At 33.8% G+C, this 23775-nt stretch overlaps 1 protein-coding gene and 1 long non-coding RNA gene across 3 annotated transcripts in view; both read right to left on the bottom strand.

Annotated features, from left to right (window-relative positions):
• Nucleotides 1-23775, bottom strand: part of LOC141451222 (polyamine-transporting ATPase 13A3-like) — a 268590-nt gene that overhangs the window by 188201 nt on the left and 56614 nt on the right. The gene's annotated exons all lie outside the window — the stretch shown is intronic.
• LOC141451231 (uncharacterized) overlaps nt 7702-23775 on the bottom strand; it is a 32642-nt gene continuing 16568 nt past the window's right edge. Inside the window, exons 3-4 of the long non-coding RNA XR_012456635.1 lie at nt 16106-16520; nt 7702-9743 (exon numbers count right to left, since the gene is read on the bottom strand). This is a non-coding gene — a long non-coding RNA (uncharacterized lncRNA). The remainder of the gene's footprint in view (nt 9744-16105; nt 16521-23775) is intronic.

Here is a 23775-nt window from a genome sequence, read left to right as displayed (position 1 = left end):
TTATGTATTGGTAACGTTGTAAAAAATAAAATATAATAAGTAGCACTAGTTAATTAAAATTCTAAGTCCTTGTTCTCTGTGAAGTGTGTATTGTCCGCTGCAAAGTATCTAGCTTTCACATCTTTGTTTTACTTAGCTTTGCAATTTTCCTCAGTCAAATGAATATCAAAGTTACTACTGAAGATCAAAGTTAAATCTCTTCATTTCCTTAAATGGAACTGCAGCAAGTAACACAGAATATTAATCAGCGTACAGCTTTAAATAGAGTCCTTCATCCACTTATCTGTTGCAATTAGTGCAAGCATTTAAAAGCTATTATTTATACCTTTTCTTGATAATATTTTTTTTCTCTTATTAAATTTCTTATTTGTGTTTTAAGAATTAAATCTAATTTTTAGTGAATTTTTGTTCATATTTGTACAAAATTCTAACTGCAACGCTATATAGTGGCAATTTTGAATGTGTGTACTATTGCCTTACAAATGTTTTTGTAACGTATTAAATTTCCTCTTTTATCGTTATTTAAAAATTAAATATTTATTAACTTTTAAGAAAGTATATTTCGAAAGCAAAAATTAGACCTATAGAATAAAAACGACAAAATTCAGTACATAAATAATAATAATAATAATAATAAATGCATATCTGAATTTAAAGCAATAAAATCCTGACATTTAAACCTTTTCGAACATTGTATTAATATGTTGGCTTTAAATGGATAATGTTTTAATCTTACCATAAAGTTAATTAAGCAAATATTTCTCTCTTAATCTGTTTAAGTCGTACATCCAGTTAAACTTATATTTTTGAATATTTGTCAGTACTTAATAAGTGATAACGGAAAGAAGCAATAATATCTTGTTTACATTTTTTAATAATATTGTGAATATTAATGTTCATAATTATGCTTTTAACAAAACAGTTCTAATTTTAAACTTGATGTACCCATTGCACTCTTGTACATATAAATCTATTTTATAACATTTATGGAAAATATTCTTAGGATAATGCTTGGAAGCAAGTTTCCCTCTATAGTGCACTTCAGTTGTAGACTCACTACCATGAATTGAATGGAATCAAATTTCAAATTTTAAGAAAAATTGATTTAGCAAGAGTGGCATGAGTTTATCATTAACCTCAACACTTCATCTTCACATTTAACAACGATTGACGATAGGAGACAAATTTAAAATAACACAGAGAGTGTGAATGAAATATTTTTTATAGAAGCAATAAAAAATTACAATTAAAATAATTTAGCTTCAATCCGCTGAGAATCTTTGTCGTTTAAATTGTAAAATTCAGTTCAATTTTAAATGGCGTAGCTGGATGACTTTATTTTTAGTCATGAAACTCTCTTCTGTTAGCTGTTACAGATTTTTATTTTAATTCTGTAACAATTCCATTCTGAAATTGGCTAAAGTGCTCCAAGTAGCCTCAAAAATAGTTTCATTAAATTTTTGACATAGAATCTACTCCAACTAGTATGAAGTAAAGATTATTTTTTGTTTGAGAATTTATTTTGACTACATAACATTCTAGTCCTTGGGCTTGTGTGTCTTCTAAAAAATGTTACATATTACATTACATTCATTTATCGTAAGTCCTCAGGGTACAATGTTACCTTTATCAACAAAATGAAAAGTATAGATGGTTTTAAAAAAAAATGATTGGTTAAGTGTACTCAGTGGGATTGAAGTAAACCAGCAATTAACCAGCTTTAAATAACACCATTGGCTGGCGTTATTTACATTTTTCAGCTCTGCCAAGCTTTTATTTAGTCGGTGATAAAACTGCCTCATCACTTTTCTCATCGCAGCTTCCCCACACAATTTTGGTACAAGTGGAGCACATACTTTTACTGTAGGCGACAAATATGCATATTTTAAAATGTGGTTGGTCGACACGTAAAAAAAACATGGGTGCTACAACGGATAAAATCAACGACGCACACTTCTTTTTTCACTTCTGTTTGTATTTTACCTACTTTTCATTTATAAAATATTACTATATAGATTTTAGGGATACTTACAATATCACAGGAAGTAATATATAGGCAACACAGAGTTCTTATTTTAATTGAATGGACCAAGTTTTACATCTATTTTTTGACAAGTCTTAAGATGCGTTAAGTGAACTCATTCCTGCAGCATTTCCACCTAAAATAAATTTATTTCAGCCAAATAAAACATTCTTTAATCAAATTATGGTATTTATTTAACTAATTTATACCTTTATACAATTGACATTGCTTGCTTTACAATTGAAATAATTTCATTTTGAAAAAAATATTAATTCGGTTTAACAGTGTTGTTAAAATTAAACTAACATTCTAAATTTCTCATTCACTTGCTACTATTGTTAGGCAAAATTTATGTCAAAGAATTTACATAAATATTTTGTTAATGAATTTATATGAATAATTTTATTAATTGCTATTTTTTTTTTTCAGCTGAAAGAAGTAGATGGTTAACATTTTTATGGCCAATAGACCTGATGTAGTTAGGCTATAGTTATTCGCACACATTCACATTTAATAACTTAACTCTTTGTAAACTTGATAAAATGTGTGTACCTATACAAACACTACACTTAAGGGAATCGCAAAGGATCTTTTACAACAGATTTAACTTTTTACAGCCATCTGAACAAAACTCTGTCTACAAGTCTATATCAGGAGTTGATTTTGGAATTCATATGCTAGAAGAGTGTAAAATGTATATGTCGGTCATTTATGTTTCCCAATTTTTACATAGTTATTTTTGGGGGATTTTCCCAAAGAAGTGAGGCAGAAAGAATTCATGTATTTCTAAAAACGATACTTAAAAAATGTAAGTCAACCGTTTCCAAAATACCTGTAACAAAACATTCAACGTTAATTCTGATCAAGTTTAACTGTTTTAATTTTTAAAGGTTTTAATCAATAATTGTGTTATTGTTACTGAACTGCGATAACAAAACAGGTGGTGAAGTTGAATATAATTAATTATTAAGGCATCGCAGATTAGTGAATAATTAGCACAAGTTAAATAAGGTTATGTTTAATGCAAAGGGGCTGGATATTGCTAATAGTAGTTTGTAAGAGTTGGCCTGCACACTCTGGTTGTCGGTAAAGTTGACTTTGCCGGGTTACCTGTTGTACACCCGCACGTCTCAGTGCTGCTAACTTGGCTAAGCTTTCTTCCCGGCTATACCCTTTTCCACACCATTATTCTTAATCCAATGCCATCTCGTTCCCATCCTCACCACTTCTCTTGCTTGCTTTTCTCCATTCTCCTTACTCTTATTGCCCGACAAACATGCCCGCAGCAGAGAAGAGAGCAGACTTCCAGGGCCTACATACACATCCATATATAGCTAACCCACTTCCCGTACACTACTCTTACTCATCTAACCCTTGCCTGCGGTATTTTCTTTTCATATTATCCAACTGCGGCTTTACTTGAACCATTCCGCCGCCTCTATATCAAGCTCTGAACCTTTTCTCTCTTCTCCACACGTCTATCCTACTTTCCCATTTTATCCATGTTTTTTTCATCCACCTTTTTTTTATGGAGGGAGGAGAAGTACATACACACACATCTTTATAATCCACACTAAGTTGTATAATCTAAGTGGTCTCGAATCTCTATGTGCCAATTCTCTCTCTGTCTCACATACACACAATTTTATATATATATAAAGCACTCCTTTTAAAGCAGGAAAACTTCTTTTTTTTAGATTTCCACAACTAGTTTTCTTTAGCTGGATCAGTCATTTCTATTCAATGGTCCTGTAGAGTCGATGAATAATGGAATTAAATAGAGACTACTCAAATGACGTTCTCACAGTACCTCACGACACGAGTTGGGTCATGTGTTCTGGTGACAAAGACACACAATAAAATATTCTCTATCACTGCCATTATCACACTTGTAATTGACTAATTCTGCACTGAATTTTTATGAACATAATTTATCTAAACGGTATTGTTGGCTTGCTATAAGCTACATTTGCAGTACTGTAATAGTTATCCTCATTACCATTAAATTGGTGATTACCTGAGACAGCAAGAAATCATTAAAGATCAGCTAACAGACTGATGGATTTTGGTGAAGCCCAAAATCACTTATTAGATGGCGATTTGATGCAGAGGTTATTTATTGTTGATCATATTTCTAACACAAACGAAATAAATGACACCAACATGCTTTGAAGTAGTCAATTTAGATATTTTTTAAACATTTTTTTTTTTTAAATATTGTGAGGTGTGCGAGAATAAAAACAATCTGGAAGCCACAATTAATAGCCTTAGGAAAGAATAATGTTCTTTGTATGCATACGTCAGTAATCGATGAGATTTTTACACCAGAACAGGGAATCTCAAATTGTTAAAACGTCTCCATTCTTGCTAGCAAAGCAAACTGGGAATGTAATAAATGAAATCTCACAAATAACGAAATTAGTAAAGGATTCTCTTAGTAAACATATTTATTTACTAGCGGAGCTGTTAAATAGCAAAATAACCTAAGGCGTAAACTTGTCCATACTAAGTTAGCAAACTTGTGAAATCCTAACTAAATGTTAGTGTTGTTAGAATTACTGTTTGACTTAGTTGAAAGTTTGATTTCTGATTGTGCCATGTTTTCCATCATTATTGATTATTATCATTATTGGTTATAATCCATAACTTTTATGCTTATTATAATTAAAAAGTTTAATTCTTTTTACTAAATAATTTAATACATAAACTTTTAATTCTAGTTTTTCCTGTACAATTAAAAAGAAATTTTATGTAGTCGGTTTAATTCTTTTTTCTTTTAAAGCTAATGTGGTTTGATTTTCTTCACATTGAATCAGTTTTCATTGTGCAAATTCATTCGAATTTCCATTTTCCATCTTTCCATCCATTCAGTTTCAGATTCATCAGGTTTTCGTGGAATTTGGAATTCTTTTTTCAATTATAATATATACACAGGAAGTCTTTGAAATACTGGCCACATTTACTAATGTAGAAGTGTACAAACGCGAATCACTAGCCTGTAAAACATTGTGAGCCACTGGTTGGATGTAAGGTCTAGCGTAGTAATCATTGGGAGATGTTTATGTAAAAGTTTCCCTGTTTGCTATGTGTTCGCTAATCTCAAATAGTTGCTAGGACACATCAACTACATCTGCAGGCAATCGTAGTTTATGTTATATTAGTACAATGGTGACAGCGTAGAATTGCGTTGTAGGCAGGGCATAGATGCATACGCCAAGATCTAAAGTTTACAATGGTAATGTGAGTTCATTAAGTATATTATCCGCAATTTCATTCTAATAGTTTTCAATTCTTGCTAAATTACGAGGTGTGGCTATTAAATAACGAGACAGTGCTGGAAGTCTTTTTTCCGTGAGCTCCTGCATGACACGTGCCGCTTTTTCTTTCACAGCTTCAAAAGGCTGAAATCGTGTTCCTTTTAATGCAGATTTGACTTTGGGGAAACAGATTTCTATGGAGCCAGGTCAGGCGAATAAGGCGGATGGTCTAAAACTGGGATGTTGTACTTGGCTAGAAACGTCTTGACAGACTATGCAGTGTGGGCCGGCGTGTTGTCTTGATGGAGAACCCCGTGACTTGTTCTTTCACAAATCGGGGCATTTTTTCCTTACTCTTTCACGGAGTTAAGCAAGCACCTCACGGTAGTAACGTTGATTAATTATAATCGATATTTTCATCCGTTTTGGACGTGGAAGGGCGACCCGGGCCGTGATCATCTCCGACGTCTTCTCGGCCATCTTGGAAAAGCTCAAAAACTCGCGCACGTGATTAACATTCATTGCCATAAACTTCTTTTAATAAAAGATAAGTTCCAGTAGCGGTTTCATCAAGTTTTGATGTGAAATTTCACGACAATTTGTTGCTCTACTACATGTGTAGTATCATGTTTTCCGCAAAACGAAACTAACACCTCTTACACAAACGACGGTTCCGGTCAGACAGATTTCTCTACAAACACGTGAGGCGCTGCACAGCTGTTGGTCGTTAGGATTTGGCGCATGCATAGTTCTTCTATAGCAGTATCAGTCTCGTTATTTAATAGCCACACCTCGTATTTATGTATAAATACATGCAAATTCAGGTTATATAATCCTTGATGACATTTATGCGCAACAAGATGCAAGATTATTATAATTTGGGAATAATTTAAGCGGAACCAATGACTTAGACGCTTTCCTTCGCGATGATCCAAAGATTATGCCGTAGATAAAAAAAGAAAAAAAAAAGACAAAAACCGAGTAACATGACTGTAGAAGTAGAAGCCCAGAAAGAATGGGGGTTACAGTGTCAATAGTGCCATTGTTTACTAGCCTCAGGTGGGGGATCGTTGATGGGGCGGAGCCCTTAACACTGTGTAAACATACATTGTCTCCTTCTGTTTGCATTACGGCTCTTGCTCAAGCCAACCTTGCCCTCTAACTTGCTGGGCACGGACAATAATTGTTCGTGCCTGGCACACCTAAAGTATTTCAACGCAGAAGATCTTCAGTAAGTGCTTACAACGCTTTTACAAACACACGTTCATCAAAATTGTTCTCTTTATTTCTTGAAAAGTTGAAATAATTTAAATAATTTTATCAATTTCTTTTTTATTTAATTATTTTAATGTCTCGTCAATATTATTAAATCAGGTCCAATTGTAATTATTGTTATTATTGATAGAAATAGTGCATGTTCATATTAAGTGATCCTTAGAAAAATGAAGTTTACGAACCAACAGCTAGTGATAAAAAAAAAATGCAGTGAAAGTATTGCAAAAATTCAATATTTGATGGAAAACGAGATATGAAACTTAGCATAATATGTTTATGAGTGTTTTGAAGTGTTCTCGAAACAGCTGCAGCGATTTTCATACCAACTTTAAGTACTCGCTTTTATTGTAAATCTATCTTCTTTCTTAAAGTAGAATTCATTTATTCTTTGAATCTTAATTTTGGAAAGTTATATATTTTGCAAAATGGTTTTTCTAGTTTTACTTCATTTTTTAATTTATGTAGGAAATACTCTTTTATAACACCAAGACTCCTTAAGGAAAAAAAAAAAAATTATTCAGCGGTTTAGGCTATTCAAAAGGCTTAACAATGCAGAAAAAGACGTAAACTTCAGGCAGTTGCGGAAGTTACAGAATACATAACTGTCAAGGATCTATTTTATTCTTGACACTCGATGACAGTTTTTGTGTGCCCTACAGGGCTAACCCATTATCTGCCCTAATCTTCCAGAAACTATTATAACTTCTACTTACCGGTTTTGTCTGTTTTTTTCATGTTTATTAGTGAATTAACTACTTTCTTGATAAGGTTTTTTGTGTAAAGTCCAAATCTTTTTAGCAGTTCGATTGGTAATTTGGTATAAGAAAGCATCAATGAAGTTTATCCGGCTCTTGAAATTTAATACAGCTGTTAAAGTAACTGCAAGAGAAGTTACTTACGTAATTTAATGACAGTAAAAAAAAACTGCGTACTTATTTTAATAATTAATACATCGCCTGTAAATATCCGTTGACATGCTACATTCAAGGCGAAAATTGCATAATAATTAATTAAAAATGGAACTCTTAAATGGTCTCGAAATACTAATTTAAATAATGTCAGAACAAATGATGCATAGAACTCGCCATTAATGTGCTATAAAAATCGTGCAATATCTAGTTGTCAAACGTCTCCTGTCCATTAAAATGAAATTTGACAGTCCATTAATTTTGATGTAGTTCTTTAATAAATAATAATAATAAAGGATTAGGAATTATCCGCAGAAGCAGGAAGTTATGTTTCAATTGCAACTGAAATTACAGCAGAAAAAGAAGCATTTGAGAGCTGTTGAGTTTTTGAAAAAGTATTAAATTGTTTCTTTTTGTGGCAAAACTAAACAAAATGTCAATAATATTTAAAACGGTTCCTATATAACCCATAAATCGCAAGTGTGATTTATTACTTTCTTTTCCGGTTTTCTCTTAAAGAAAATTAACAAAGATTGGTTCCTGTTTAACCAGTGCTCTGCAACGAGTGTGTAATACGCCAAAGACATGTGCTGCCGCCAATATACTCGTAGCATTAATAGTACAGCGGAGTTTCGGTTATCCGTCACCCTTTTATCCGTCTATTCCAATTAACCATCACTGTCCTCATTTTTTCCTTTGTCTTTTAGGTACATACTCGTGTCCATCATTCGACAGTTTGTGGGTTTTTTTTCCTAAAAAGATCAACCACAAACAAAACCGCCCACAAAACCGATTAGATGTCGCAGACATTGTATTCATTAATTTTAATACACAATAGAATGAATTGAATAATGAAAGATTAAGGCTTAAGCGTATAAACGTATAAAATATGTATACCAGTTAATACAAAATTTTATACACGTTAAACAAAAGAATCTGGAAATTTTCCTGTTTTTTTCCATTATCCGTCTATTCGACTATCCGTCACGTGTCCAGTCCCGGTCATGAAGGATAACCGAGACTCCACTGTATGTTAGATTGTAGGGTTGGCCAGCTCGCATGCCGCATGTGTCCAATCGTTTGTAATTAATGAACAATACCAATAAAAATAATACCATTAATTAATAATAATAATAATAATAGTGTAAATGTAGAGTGAAAGAATTTTATTGGTATAATTGTATTTATTAGCGTGAATGCATTTATTGGCGTGAATGTATTTATTGGCGTGAATGTATTTATTGGAGTGAATGATTGTATAACTGTACAGTACTTAGTTGTAGGTATAGCTGTTGTAGCGGGTGTAGGAATATTTATAAGAGTACTACACTCAGTTAGAATTAAGGACTATTAACAGGGGAAGGAATATTTATAAAAGTACTTCCCTTCAAGAGCAAATAACCTTTTGGCCAAGAAAGAAACGAGTTGAGTCTACATGATATTACTATAAGGAAGCACATCGATAATTTACTTACAATTATTTTAATTTATCTTACTGATAAGAGGCATACCTAAGGGTTTGGATAACCCCGAAATGAGGAAAATGTAAGGGATGGCAACTATGTATCCACCCTCCCCCTCGTCGACTGAGTCGATGATGTAAGAGGGGATGTATGGAGGCATTGTTCATAACCTGGAGCTCCACTAACCTTGCTGGTCAAGGTTCAGCGTCGGATGCGCATGGGTTGCAAGAACATCTGCCATCCCATGTAGTGGAGCAATATGTTCGAGAAGAACAGATATTAGAGGCGCTAATAACCTCAGCTGTTGATGCGCCAAAAAAAAATAATAATAATAGTGTTTTATTGAAACAAAAATAACATATTTACAACACGAACAGATTACAAACACTTGGGCATAGACTCCAGAGTCCGTCCGCCAAGTTGACCAAGTTGTCTAATGCACAAATAAAAGTTTATAACTAAAGATGTTTACTTCTTTTTCTTCAAATAAATTTACAGAATATAAATATAATAAACTAAAATTGTACTTTTAAACCCTAGACTTCCATACTTGCCGCTACTTAATACACAAAACAAATAAAAACGAAAATATATTTTAAAATAAAACTGAAAACTGAGTTGTTACTTTAAAAGAAAAGAAATTAAATTATAATACTTTCATAAACTAAAAATTAAACTCATTTATAAGAAAACTTCTATATTTCCAGGCATACTCGGTGTACTTATATAAATTTTCCCAACCATAATCACCATTCAGATATTTTATGGCTTCATCATCACTTATGAATTTATTTCCTAACCACCTCACTCTGAACTCCTGCAAAATTGGACAAAATACCATTAATTATTGGTTAAATAATATCAATAATAATTATATAAAAAATAATGCTTTCAAAAAAATTAGAGGATATAATAATAACGGTGATTTTGTATGTCGTAGCAAGCATGTTTATCGAATCCCTGGCTGGTTTCGATTATCGCAGGTACATTTAATCAATTTGGTGATATGAATATCCAAGTGAAGTCGGATTCTCTAACCAATTAATCTACCAGTGATGATGGCTAAAACTCCAAAACCGTTCAGGGATACAACGGACAAAAATCAACCATGTTATCCAGCACTGTGGTGGAGCTAACCAAATTTTCGAAAGATTAATCATTTGATGTCGCTATAACATTTTCAGTATGAGATAGATCTTGGTTGGGTCGTGGATAAGAAAAGGTTGAGAAGCTCCGCTCTTCACGATGTGTTCATCTGGTATGAAAAGTATTTTAGATGTTACTCGGTTGGGTGGAAAATCTGGATTAGAGGTCTTTTATTCACACATAGGTTGACGGTGAAGAAGGTATAGATGTTTCCTCTTAAGATTATTGCTCGATTTGAACTTCTGTGAATTTTTGGTGGCTCTACCCCAAAAATGGATATTCATCAAAGATCGGTGAGTAACAACTATTAATGGTGTGGATCGAAGAAGGAGTTGCTATATACAAAGGCTAATTATTTGTTTCTATTTGTCCAAATAAAGGACATTAACTTATTTATTAAGATAAAGCTGAATTCATGGGCGCCTAGCTTAACACCTAATCTTCTTCCTCAGGTTCCTGTCAAGTGAAATAGTAACAACCTTTTTCTTTTTGTTTTCGGTTTTGCTTAGTGGAAAAATACCTGTATTATAACTGCGGAAATAACATTTTTCAGGAGTTGGAAAAAATTTGTGGTAGGGATGTTGGCAATTACCCCTCTCTTCTGTAACCAACAACAGATACGGCGACGAAGAGAAGAGGAAATAATTAAATTTGGCCGTGGACGAAAGACAAATGAAGTCTGGAGGCGTTGGACTGGGTAGAAAAGGCGTACAACGAGTAGGTTTGCCCTGCTGGTTAGGGACTGAACTCAGGGAGAGGGTTATGCGGGCAGAGCCGGCGAATTAATAGGTCTGACAGCCCTATGGAAGGAGCGGGCGTAGCCCAGCGAGAGAGTCTCACCCTGGGCACCAACCACTTTCTACTACCATCGCCCAACACAACATCGATTGCCCTGCTATGGACAGAGATATATTGTCGGCGGAGAAGAGAATTATAAATGTTATAAGGCGTACAGTAGTAGGGTTAGCATAACCGCAAGCCAGGGCCTTCCTTCAAACGACAACACGTCCTGCTAATTAAAGTGGGACATTAATTATTCGTATTCTCTGCGACGTCTCTCTTGACTGAGGAACAGCCACCACTCTCGGACACTCTCGGTACGCAAGTGAGATAGAAACAGAGAAGAATTAATTTACGCCAACAACATATTGCTCTTTCATTTTATAATATCAAACACCCTGTAAAAAGACGCCGCTTGTGTTTTTTTTTTTACACGTGTAAAAAATTTGTGGGCCTCTCAGGGCAGATAAGTAGCCCTTCTTACAAGCTTTCTTTCGAGAAACCTTGATGGAGTTTTTTAGCCTGTCCTTAGGATTAGTTCTTTTTCATAATAATACTTTGAATTAAATCATTGTAACTTAAAACTACTTTCGAGGGCCTTAGCGATAGAGAAAGACTGTTAATCAATTCTGGTCACTATTTTTAAAATATTTAACTTTTAATTTATAACCGAATCGACTGTTACACCCAGTGTATTCCGTCGTCCGTTGGTCCTACCATAATCAGGACTACAGGACCACCGTAGGTAGATACTGTAGCATATAACATAGGTTACAAAAGTATCATTTATCTTCTTAACAGCGTTGATCAGATTATTTTCTTTACTTGATGATAACAGAGCTCGATCCAGTGGTAAGAGTCATCTTCTATAATTTACGCACAATCTATGATTATTTTATAAATGTGCATTACTGAATTAAAAGTTATACGTTCAAAGAAAATTTGCGATTAAGGGTACATGATCATAATTTTCTATCGTTTTCTTAATATTGTTAATTCTTATTTCCTTTTTTGTAAGATGAAGCAATTATAATTAATATTTAAAGCGGAAATCCACACTAAAAGGAAGATAATTCTGTATTTACTAATTATAATTTTATTTTTAATTACAGCAAGAGGAAATTCAGAGAAAATCTGTTTCCAATCAGATTTTGTTGCATGACTGTTATTCTTAAAAATGGAATTTTATCTTTTCTAAAAGTAGTGGAGAGGGTGGTACATTTGAACAGAATTTACATTTTCTGTTACAGAGGGCACAGAATCGTATTATTGAACCTTTTTATTTTGTTTTCTACAACTTTCAAGTCTTCTTAACAGATCTATATATCAATAAACAGTCGGTACTTTACATACATATCTATATTTTTTTAATTTAAAAATGTTGTGTCAAATGTTAATATCTGCCCCACTGGTGGGGTACCTTTCAACACCATATAAATTAGAAAGAATTGATATTACTTTACTCTGAATCTACCTTCTATTAGTTATTTCTCTCACTAGTACATTACTTTCTCTTTTAAACCACTGAAATCTAGTTCAACAATCAAGAATGCCTCAGTTCGGGATGTTGTACCCGAAGGAAGAGTGATGGGTTTAGGAAGTTTAAACAAAATATTCGGTTTGTTGCGCTTCTTAATGTAGATTCAGGCCACTTTCTCCTTCTCTGCGATTAAACAAAAAAAAAAGTCACAAACTTGCAGGTCGGTGGGGCACATTTTAACTGAGATGTTGAAATGTGCCCCCTCTCCTTCCATAAAAGAAAATATAATATCCAACACTTTTTTGCAAGCGAATAGACTTTTGTAAATACTAGATTTAAAAATACGAATTCCAAATTGTAATATGGGCTTTAACAATACTCACACCTTGTCCACTTCAATCTTCACAATATACTTACTTCCAAAGCTGGAACAAAAATTTTACTTCCACCTTACAAAATATAACATTCCTCAATTCTGACTTTACACACAATTAAAAACGAAGGGATACTCTGTCAATTATACAACAGGTCTACCACAAAATAGGGAGAAAATTACCAATCATAAATGTTTTAAATATTTGGCGAGAAATTACAACTGTTCAAAGGTGCCACCTCTCCCCTATAATTTGATTGGGAGATTGAGTTACTTGTTACTGTACTGACAGACTTTTCAAATATTCATCTGTTTCATAAACAGATTTTATATGAAACAGTTTTTTTTTAAGAAAACGTTATAAAATCATGTTGTTGTTTGGGCGTTGCTTAATGTTAAAGAGTAAGCTGATTATATTATAGGATCAAGAGGGCTGTAAACTCTGGCCAGATACGGGGCATTGTTAACAAGTTATGGGCTGGATGTAGAGAGGTTTATGGGGCTACATCGCCTCTGTGCCTTGACGCTGGAATACAGTTGTATTCCACTAAATAGCTGGCAACAGCCTCTGTAAATCTTGGTCAGAAAGGCGGCCAAATCCTGTTTGCATCGTCTGCCTCACTTCTTCACAGCCCGACTAGTATGGTGTACGCCCCGTGTGGGTGCGGCAGAGATATAAAGTTGGAGCGGGGTGCTCAGCACGAATAGTGACTAGAAGTGGGTAACTTTCGTCTCTGGCTCATACAATCTCCTCTTACAGCTCTATTATTCCCTATTAACATACAAATGTGTCTACATCTAGACAGCAACAAACTGTTTTCAACATTACAAGCACGGTAGGATGAGTAAAAAGTACGCTTGCTATACACTCTAATCAGCGAGCAACTTCGTGTAATTAACTCGACGCTATATTTACATCAACCGGCGCCTTGCGCGATTAAGCTTACTTTAGAAGCTTACTTTTTATACCATTACAAGTAAAGCCAATTAAACGCCCTGCCGAACAAAATGGTCGCTTTCCTTCTCTTCGCAAAGAAAAAAGTCAAAGGAGCTTCAATTTCCTTCTTCGTGGAGTAAACAAACTTTAAATAAACTTGATTTCTCCTCTTTAATATCCCAAGTAAGTACTCGCACCAGTACTTACTCTAAATGAAGAAGTGATGATTAAATACAATAAAATATTGTTAAATTCCATTCCTTTTGGAGCAAGTATTGTAGAGTTACAATCCCTAAAAATAATAAGTGTTTAAGGGATAATTTAGGTCGACACATGTTCTTACGTCGGACCAGCTGTCAATGCGACATGCAATAGTATCTTCTGCCATGAATATTTGAAGGGTTTAGATAGGGCAACAAAAATCTATAGAAGGCAGAAATATTCTTGCCCCCTCAAGGAAGCATCTCTCATCTCTCATCATCTCATCTCTTCTTTATAAAGAATTTTTTATGTACATTAATTTCATCTACGTATTATCTGAATACTAGATTACTGGCACTTCGTTTAAATAATTATTTATTTTTATCATCTATTTGAAGTGGCTTTTTCCTGTCTATCGCCGCCAATATCTTTTCGCTTCTATCCTTTTTCAAGTCATCCAGTCTCAAAGGCCTTCCTATATTTTTCAACTCCTTAAGTTTAAATCCTTGATACATTCCCGTAATATAAGATCTCGCTCATCCGATCTCTATATTCCCTCTCACCGTACCTCATCCTTTGACAAATCCTTCCTAATACGTCCTACCACTTTCTGGAACTCCTTACCATCATCTGTCCGCCATGCTCCTATCCTATCTATCTTTAAATCCCGTCTATTCAGTTATCTCCTTTCTATTCAGGTTCCTCCGAAATTCTAATTGTTTTAATTTATTTCCTTAATTTCTGCTGTTATTTTTATTTTCACTTTTTGAAAATACTTATTTATTTATTTATTTTCTTTCAATCACAGGCCAAACTATTAAGGCCTCTATTTGTACCTGTGTTTATTCTTAGGGGACAATTGTCCCAGAATAATAAATTTCTACTCTATTCTATTTATTTAATCCTTAGATTAACTTTAATGTGTATAATCCAAGGCTAAGCTTCAATAATTTAATTTTTGTAACTTTAAACGTGACTTAAATTCCGATTGTACTAATGTAACCACAAATGGAGAATATCTAAAATTTAAGACTAATGTGATGAATGAGCTAAAGCAGTATGGAAATGTTGAACCCACAATTTATGTATTTATTTGTTTTAGCAATAGACCTTTTTACTTTTTGGTGGCTATGAATAAAAAAATAGAAAATAAAACTTTAATAAAGTAGGGTAAATATTATAAAATATATAAATCATAAAAAATATCCTAATATCTCTAACATACAGGATAAATATCATTTTAAGGCATCCAGTTTATTACAGCAAGGAATGTTAATGAACACTTATTTGTAAGCCAAATAATTCTATTCACTGGTTTGTTTTGAAGGTTAAGATGTTTCTAATATGAAACGTTCAATATTTGGCGTATGTATTAGAAATTTGGAATCATAACTGTTCAAGTAAATAAGGACTATTGATTTGATCGATTGATCTAATTATGGAGTAATCTGTGTTGATATTAGATTTGTTTGGCTCTGTCTAACTTCGGCAGAGAACGATATTCAATTGTGTTTTAGAATAAAAGGGGTTCAGATTTGAGCAAAATCGAGAAATAGGTAATTTTGCAGAATTATTTGTATTAAGTAGCGTAATCAACAATGGGTATAACTTATGGTGTAAACAATGTTTTGTAGGTATTGTAACTGTTGCCTATTTTTTTTTTTTTTTTTGTTTGTCTTTCTTAATAAAAAAGAGATTTTTATGAATAGATACGAATTGTAATTTGTAATTCATTATAGTTTGACCAATGGGTTTATCTAGCTTTCAAGTTGCAAAAATGTTTTTGGGAGTAAGACTGTATGTGAAGAGGTAGAAACATTCTAGAAACGGATGATGATAAAGCATCAGTTGTTAAATTTTTCAAGCTTTAATTCAAGCTTTGATTTAGACTTTTGGCTGTATTCCTGTAACTACCATTTCTTTTATTTTGTGCAGAAAATAAATAATCAATAGTGTGTTGAGTCATATATTGCACTGAATGATAGAAATGAAATTAAAAATTCTCTATCCAATCTAGATGATTTGATCACTTAAAATGCTTAAAACTTAAAACCAATCAAGTAAATATGCCTGTTAAAAGAATGAATTCATTGATTTTTTTCCCCACTTATTTATTTATGTAATTATTTTTATCGCGTAAAGGATTATTTTTTTTTTAAATTGGAAAGGGATTTACTGAAAAAAGATTATGTCTCTATTTAACTGAAATAATTGGAAGAGAATTCATGATAAATTTTTGTAAACCAAAAGAAAAATACTTACTTTAATAATAATAAATATACAAAAGTATATTTGTGTATCAAAAGGGAGATCTGTTTGAGCGATAGGGATGAACTGAGAGGCAAGTCCTTACTCTACAACCCTCAGCAACCATGAGTATTCTAAATTTGGTATTCTAAATAAGTCACTCTTGCGATCTAAGTGTAAATCTGTTAGAGAACAGCCTTTCAAGTTTTCTTATTTTCTCTCATGGGCCACTTATTTGTCTTGCCTTTATTCTAATAAAGTTTTTCTTTTCTTTTACTTCTATCTTGTTTTTCCGTTTCTTTTTAACCATTGACCACAGTATAGTGCAAACAACCAATTTATATTCTGTGTTTGAGAAATGGAATTAGATTCTTGTATAGTTGGGACATATTAGTAATATACTTTTCATCCAACCCTATTGAGTTGAAATCTGAAATTTTAAGGAATCAATTATTCGAATAAATGTATTAGTTTTAATAAAATATCAGTTGTATTTAAACGTTAAATTTTTAAGAGCTTGCATATCCCCCCCCCAAAAAAAAAAGTCTTCAGATACCCGTTTCTTGATAAATATGAGAGACATTAGACGCATGTAACTTTGAAAGAAGCTAGTATCGGTTTTCATTTAATCTTCCCATTCATTCGCTGGTCCTGACAATTTATATTCTTTATTTAGATAATCATGAGTAGAAATCACCAAGATATGGATTCAATTTGCTCTAAATTCACCATTGAAATAGCTAAAAGTAATGATACTACAACTGTCAGAGATTCTTCATACTTAAGAGATGTCTATTCGTAACAGGAATGTGCTTCAGGAATTTATTACAAAAATTATTCAGAAATATTTTATACTGACGGGCTGATTACAGCATGCTGAATTCCAAAGTTTGTTTTGTGGGCTGAGATCTATGTGCTCCTGCACTACCAAACACACGTGTATGATTCTTCATTCTTTTAATGTATGTCAGCTACCTCACCTACCTATAATGACTGAATGTCCAGTAGAGTATTATTCAACTTCTTGGATTTTTTTTTTGTGGTTCTTTTAAATGGGTCATCTTCAAGAGAAGACAGCCCAGTTTGACTCCTGCAGGCAGCCGTCCATTTCTTCATGGTTAAAACATGAAAGAGCAGCCTTCTTTTGAATAATAATAATAATAAAGAATTGATGAATTCCCATTGGCATTAAACCATTTAACAATATTACTGTTTTGAACGAAATACATTCAACATGATTAATTTAGAAAGCCATTTCAAGAAAGTTATTTCGCCATCGATCAAATTTTCATTGTTAACAGCACCATTTCTGTGCAAGGCAGAAAACTTTTCATTTTGCCCTGCTATAGTAAAGCTAATAAATATTTCGCTCTAAGGGCTAGCAGTAAATTTTAAAAAACAAAACAAGTATCAATAAATATCACTAAAAACTAGCAAAATAGGAAATTTAACTATCCATGCCTTTACAAGGCAAATATAGTTCAATGGATTTAAGGAAGTAAATAAAAGTAAACAAAACAAAAATGTAACAAAAAGTTTACAAATGTTTATAGATATGACTGTAATACAGGTAATGCTACAAATGTAGAGCAGGAAGTTGTTTTGTATATATTCTAAGCAGGAAGAAGAAGTCCTTGTTACAAACACAGGACTTTCATTTCAACACTGAGAGTCGCCAAAATCATGCTCTCCTTCCCAAACTACTGTCTCTCACAAATAAAATCCAATTTTACGAAAGACATACACAGGGTTTATATCTTACCCTCTTCTGTCCACGCCTGTGCTTTCACATCGAGGTTTAGCTAGGAAGGAACTATGCTACTGAAGACTGTAAAAACAGTAAGGAGTGGGACTATAGTAACAAGAGAATGTTAGTAGTGTGGGGATTTGTTGTAAATATATATATATAAAAGTAAAGAAGAGTGGTGGGCAGGCGTAAAGTGGAGTGGGAGCAGAAGAACTAGCTGGAGGCAGAAGGAGATTGGTGGTTTTGATGTGTCGACAGGGCAGTTGTGTAGCAGCGGCAGGGCCAAAACCAAGACTACTTCTCTCCTTAGCAAGTTGGTATCTCTATTTCTCTCTTGTTTATGTCTGTTGCGTCAGCAGATACGCTCGGCTGGCCGAAGGCTATACCAATACCCTCGGAGATACCCAAGGGATTCTGTCTAGAAAACCGTACGTCCACACACTACTATATACGGCTACTAGCTGTTGATGTTGAACAGATCTCGTAGGGCAAAATACAACAGCCAACATGATCATATTGACTTGATGCCACAATATTCTCTACATCTTCAGATTATTTTCTAAGTTTATATTTGTTTTATATTAATCTTAAACATTATTACCCATATACTACCGTCCTACCTTAAGTTTCAATTTATTCTTTTAAAGGGCGGTGTAAGAAGTGTATTTAAATATAATCTCGGCTTCCAAACATCTGGTGTGAACAGTGACGCGCTTTCCTTTAATGAATGATTACAATTTTATTTGAAAAATTCCAAATGGCAATCTTGACTTTCTATTTTTGGTGGAAAATGCACTCTGCTTCTCTTTTATTCTAAATGGATACTCTAGTTGTACCAGAGTACAGAAAAACTTAGTTCTCTATCGTCAATTACCCTCGAACTCAGAGTAAAAAATAAAGTAAAGAAATCGCCTATTTTTTCAGGCGGGGCTTAACGTCGAACTACCAATTAGGTGTTGTGGACGGAGGCGACTAGCAAACATACTTTACTGTAAACTTCTTTTATTAGCCATTAATGAAAATCCAAGGTCTAAGGCCGGGATTCGAACCCAGTACTACAATACATAACATATTAGCTACGCAGGTCTCGCCTCTAACCGCTCGGCTTCCGTGGCGCCCTCGATCTCTGAGTAGCTACCCACTTTCTCTTTCCTTTTTTCTCCCACCAACTTAAAGTCTTTCTCATTAATGATTTATAGCAGCCAAATCGTATAAAATCCACTCTTTCGCTAAATCAGGTTCTGCGAAAATTTGTCCATTTCTGTTCTTTTTATAAGTGTACGATAAGTTTCAGTCCAGCTATATAATAAATAGTCTTCGGAGACTAAGCGCAGAAAAAAATATAATGAGTTGTTAGTAACTTGTGTTTTGTTTTCAAAATATTACCAAACTGTTCTAATCTATAAAAGAACTATTTCTCCACAATCACTGGAAAGAGGATTAAGAAAGTAAATATACTTTTAGAAATTTCCTGATGAATTTAACTGAATGTATAAATTCATCATTATGTAGTGGTCACGGCCTGTAATAAATATATAACCATTATAAGAAAAAAAAAAACTACCCATCTCCTTGCAACACCACCGAAAATTCCGAAATTCTTTAAGGGCTTCATACTGCAGCCCTTCCGTGAAGTTGTTAGGAGAGCTGCCTTTTCCCACAGAAAATGGAGTTAATTTGATTGGAATGAGTAGCAAGATGTGTGCCTCCCATTTTTTTTAAAAAAAGGAAAACATTTTTCGTTTCAGAGTTTTTCTTTAGAAAGATAAAGTTTTTTTTTCAGTTTCAGGCTTTCTCAGTTTAGAAATGCCTTGTTAGGAAAAGAATTTCAAAGTATATAGAAATCTCGTTGAATTTAGCATCTAGTACTATAAATTTTAAAGGTTTTCATTAGTAGAATTAGAGTTTTTAGTAGTTTTCTGTAGTATGTCGTATTCTACAAATAGTTAAACATTTTTTGTAAATAGTCTGGGTAATTTATTTTAACATTTTCCAGTTTAGCTACAGAAAATTTTGGAAAACTTTCCATTCTAAGCTAGAAAACTGTTCTTGAAGGTTATTTATGAAAAAGACATGTTCCCTCTCTGTTCAGTTGATCGTTACACAAATTAGCTACACAAATAATATTTTCGACTTAATAATGTTTAAATTACAAGTTAGTTTGCGCTAGAGTTACATTGAAAAGAAAAAGATGAACTCAAGACAATCAAGATACTTGAAAACTACTCCTATATTGCGTAAAATCTATCATAAGCTTTAGGAAAATATGTTAACTTTATTACAACTATTTTACAAACTTAGCATATCTTTATCTATAAACTAGGGACGATATTTTTAACAACTAATTTTGTAAAGTCATGTGTTATTAATGAAATGTTGTTTACTAATTTTTGCTGCTCAATTATCGAGTGAAATCAACTAGATTGTTCTATTTTTGAACCTTAATTTATTGTGGCTAACCAAATTATCATAACTCTATCTTTGCTTATATCCTTATATTATGTATAAGGGGCAAATTTCACTGAGTGGTTCGATAGAATGGAACTTGGTAACTGAGAAAGACATCATAAATGTCATGATTTATTAACGTGTAAATTGATCTTAATATTTCCACTATTAAGTGCAGTGAAGCGCACTAAATGAAGTTGTCAACAATCCTGTATGATCTCTTTCAAGCAATTGTAGTTCTTAAAATATATCCTACAACAAATTTTTGTATTTATTTTAATATATAATAATACCTTTAAACTAATACTAGCCTTAATTATTGATAGTAGATAGGATTTGCCGATTCTGGCACACCTAAAATACAAAATGGCGGCCATCCCCTCCCCCTCCCCCACCCCTACCCCCACCTCTCCTTATTGACCAATCATCGATTTCGACGACCACTTAGGCCACGCCCCCTACCCCCACCCCTCCCCTTTTTGACCAATCATCGAACTCGACGACCACTTAGGCCACGCCCCCTACCCCCACCCCTCCCCTTTTTGACCAATCATCGAACTCGACGAGGGCTTTAGACCACGCCCCTACCCCCACTCCACCCTTTTAATCGACCAATCAGCGAATTCGATGACACCCCTTTTACCCCCACTCCTACCCCCACCCTTCTTAATAGACCAATCAGCGTATTCGACGACACCTCATTACCCCCACCCTAGCCCTACTCCTATCACATGACACCTACCTTTTCCCCCACCACCTCTAGGTCGTCGTATTCGTTGGCCTCTTAAGCTCCTCCTACAAGATGGCGGCTCTCCTAACAGCTGTAGTACACAAGATGGCCGACCTCGTACCAGCTGATGACCACAAGATGGCGTACCTCATACCTCCACCCTTCTCGCCCACTGATAGACAGGAGGGGGATTTTTTTTTTTTTAATTATTTTTACTTACCTGGGATTCGATCCTACAACCTTCGTACTGGTAGACACGTCATCTGCACCAGTCGGCCACAGTGGTAGTCTCGCTTACTCTAGTTTTGAATGTTCTCTTATGTTTTAACTAGGAATTATTTTTTTAAAAAAATCTAACCCCCCTCACCAAGAATTTTTTTTTTTTAAATTACCCCCACTATCACAAAAATATTCAACTTAAATAAAAATGGATAACCTCACTTTAGGTAATAGAAAAAACTATTTACTTACCCCCTCCACCTGGACTGCTTCCGCTGCTGATGACGCGACCTACACTCACTGAAAACTAAACCCGAACTGACACTTGGACTGCGATACTAGCATTAACCCCCCACCACCACAATTACGTCACACTCTAACTAGCCAATAGAATTGCATTTTTTTTCCAAATGATTACCTCTCTGGACAGGTCTCTGTAGCAAGCCACCCCCTTTCCCTTCCACATCTTTTATCATACCTGTTAATTTATATATATGCCAACATAGCTGAACATGCTCCAACAAGTCTGGACATGTAGCCAGCTGTTTGAACAGGCAAGTAAAAATAATGATTACTCATACCATTGTCATATCCTCAACGAGCACAAACATGCTCCAACAAGTCTGGACATGTAGCCAGCTGCCTCTTTCGCTTTAACCGTTTTTTTTTTTTTTTTTGTTATTATGAAGTTAAAAGTAAATTGAACTTTGAACTTTCATATATCTTATTATTATTTCCGTTTACCAACTATACAAACCTGTATGAACATGCTCCAACAAGTCTGGACATGTAGCCAGCTGCCTCATTCGCTTTAACCGTTTTTTTGTTATGTGTGATTACCTGAACATGCTCCAACAAGTCCGGACATGTAGCCAGCTGCCTCATTCGCTTTAACCGTTTTTTTTGTTATTATGAAGTTAAAAGTAAATTGAACTTTGAACTTATTAATAAAATATAAATAAGTTTTAATTAACTTTTCTTTATTTATAAGTGTATAAAGTAAAAATAAGAATGAACAAACATTAATTAAAACATTTTATTTTTATTTAACGGAAGTATACAAGTAAAATAGTAACATTTATTTCACAGTATAAATTTTATTTAAATTCTATGTCATATCTTCCATTATTAAAGCCTTTGTACATTATTAACAGTTTTTTCTTTGATTGTTGGTAATCTTCCACCATTTCATCAGTTATCACTGCCGCAAATCTGCGTGGAAGGAAGATCCTCGTTGGGTAGTCCATTGTCGGGCCAATATAATGTAAATGGGCAACGATGGCATCTCCAAATTTAGTGTTGATTCTTTCGAATTGCTTCACTTCGTATGAGTATCCGGTTCTTAGATCTGATAATTTGCCAATGCCCACAGACCTTGTATTCACATCATTCAAAAAGCTTGCCAACTTAGACATCTAAAAGAAGAATATTATATGAAAGTATCACATCATTATCAATATATTGTTTCTTTAAAAAAAGTATTATTACTTACCTTTGAAGTATGAAGTTAACCTCTCGAGCTGTGGGCAACGAATGACGAATTACCTTACAAGCTTCACTACTCTACCGTTACGGATGCCCCCCCCACTCTATGACGTCACTTATAGTTAGCCAATAGAATTGCGTGCTTGTCTTCCCTCTCTCTCTCTCTCTCTTGCAAGTGTCTCTCTCTCTCTCTAAGGTGAATCATACCTCCCACCTTTGATGCAGGACTCAACCTGTCCGTTAACTTTATATATGTTTCTTAGAAAAAAACAATATTTTGGAAACTGAACTTTGCCCTTATTAGCTTTTATTGCTTTATAAATAATAAAACTTTGAATGTTTTGGAGACTTAAAAACTTACTTTTTAAAAAATGTTAACACGCTTGCACAACATGTTTGAACAGGCAAGGAAAAATAATGATGACTCATACCATTGTCATATCCTCAACGTGCACAAGCTGCAGCTTAGTTTTTCTTTTTTTTTTTTTTTAACTAAATAAATTTTGTATATGCGCCCCTCTTAGTTCGGCTTCCGCCTTAAGCTTCCTCACCACGTCAAGGTGGAGGTCATCGAGGAAGATTGTTTTTTTTGTTTTATTTTTTTAAATAATTTTATAATAATAAAAGGAATAATTGAAAAATAAAGCAATAATTTAACTTCAATACATTTATTGAAATAAAACTTAAAAAGATACATATCTACAGAAAAATATAAAAACTTAAAAATCAACTTCAAATACAAATAAAATATTTAATTTCTAATTAGTACATTAAAGTGAAATAAATAAGAAATGTTTTGCTATCGAATCAGTTTATTTTAATGGTTGTTGGAATTTTAGCTGCCTTGCATCAATCGCATTCATACATTGTACAGAATCTGCACAAATCCATTCGTGGTTTACGGGGATTTTACACCCCGCCAGTGACCAACATTCAGGTTTGTGTGCAACTCAATGCATTCGCCAGTGACCACATTCGTTCTTCAAGGCAAAAATATTTCCGTCTCATTTCAACCAAATTTACTGTTGAGCCAGCAATTGATGGCTTTAATTCGAT

Source organism: Rhodnius prolixus, unplaced genomic scaffold, assembly GCF_049639745.1.
Source record: "Rhodnius prolixus isolate KJV_2025 unplaced genomic scaffold, Rpr scaffold_8, whole genome shotgun sequence".
NCBI lineage: Eukaryota > Metazoa > Arthropoda > Insecta > Hemiptera > Reduviidae > Rhodnius > Rhodnius prolixus.
Note: the sequence above shows the minus strand (reverse complement) of the source record. Positions and strands in the feature narration are given on the sequence as shown.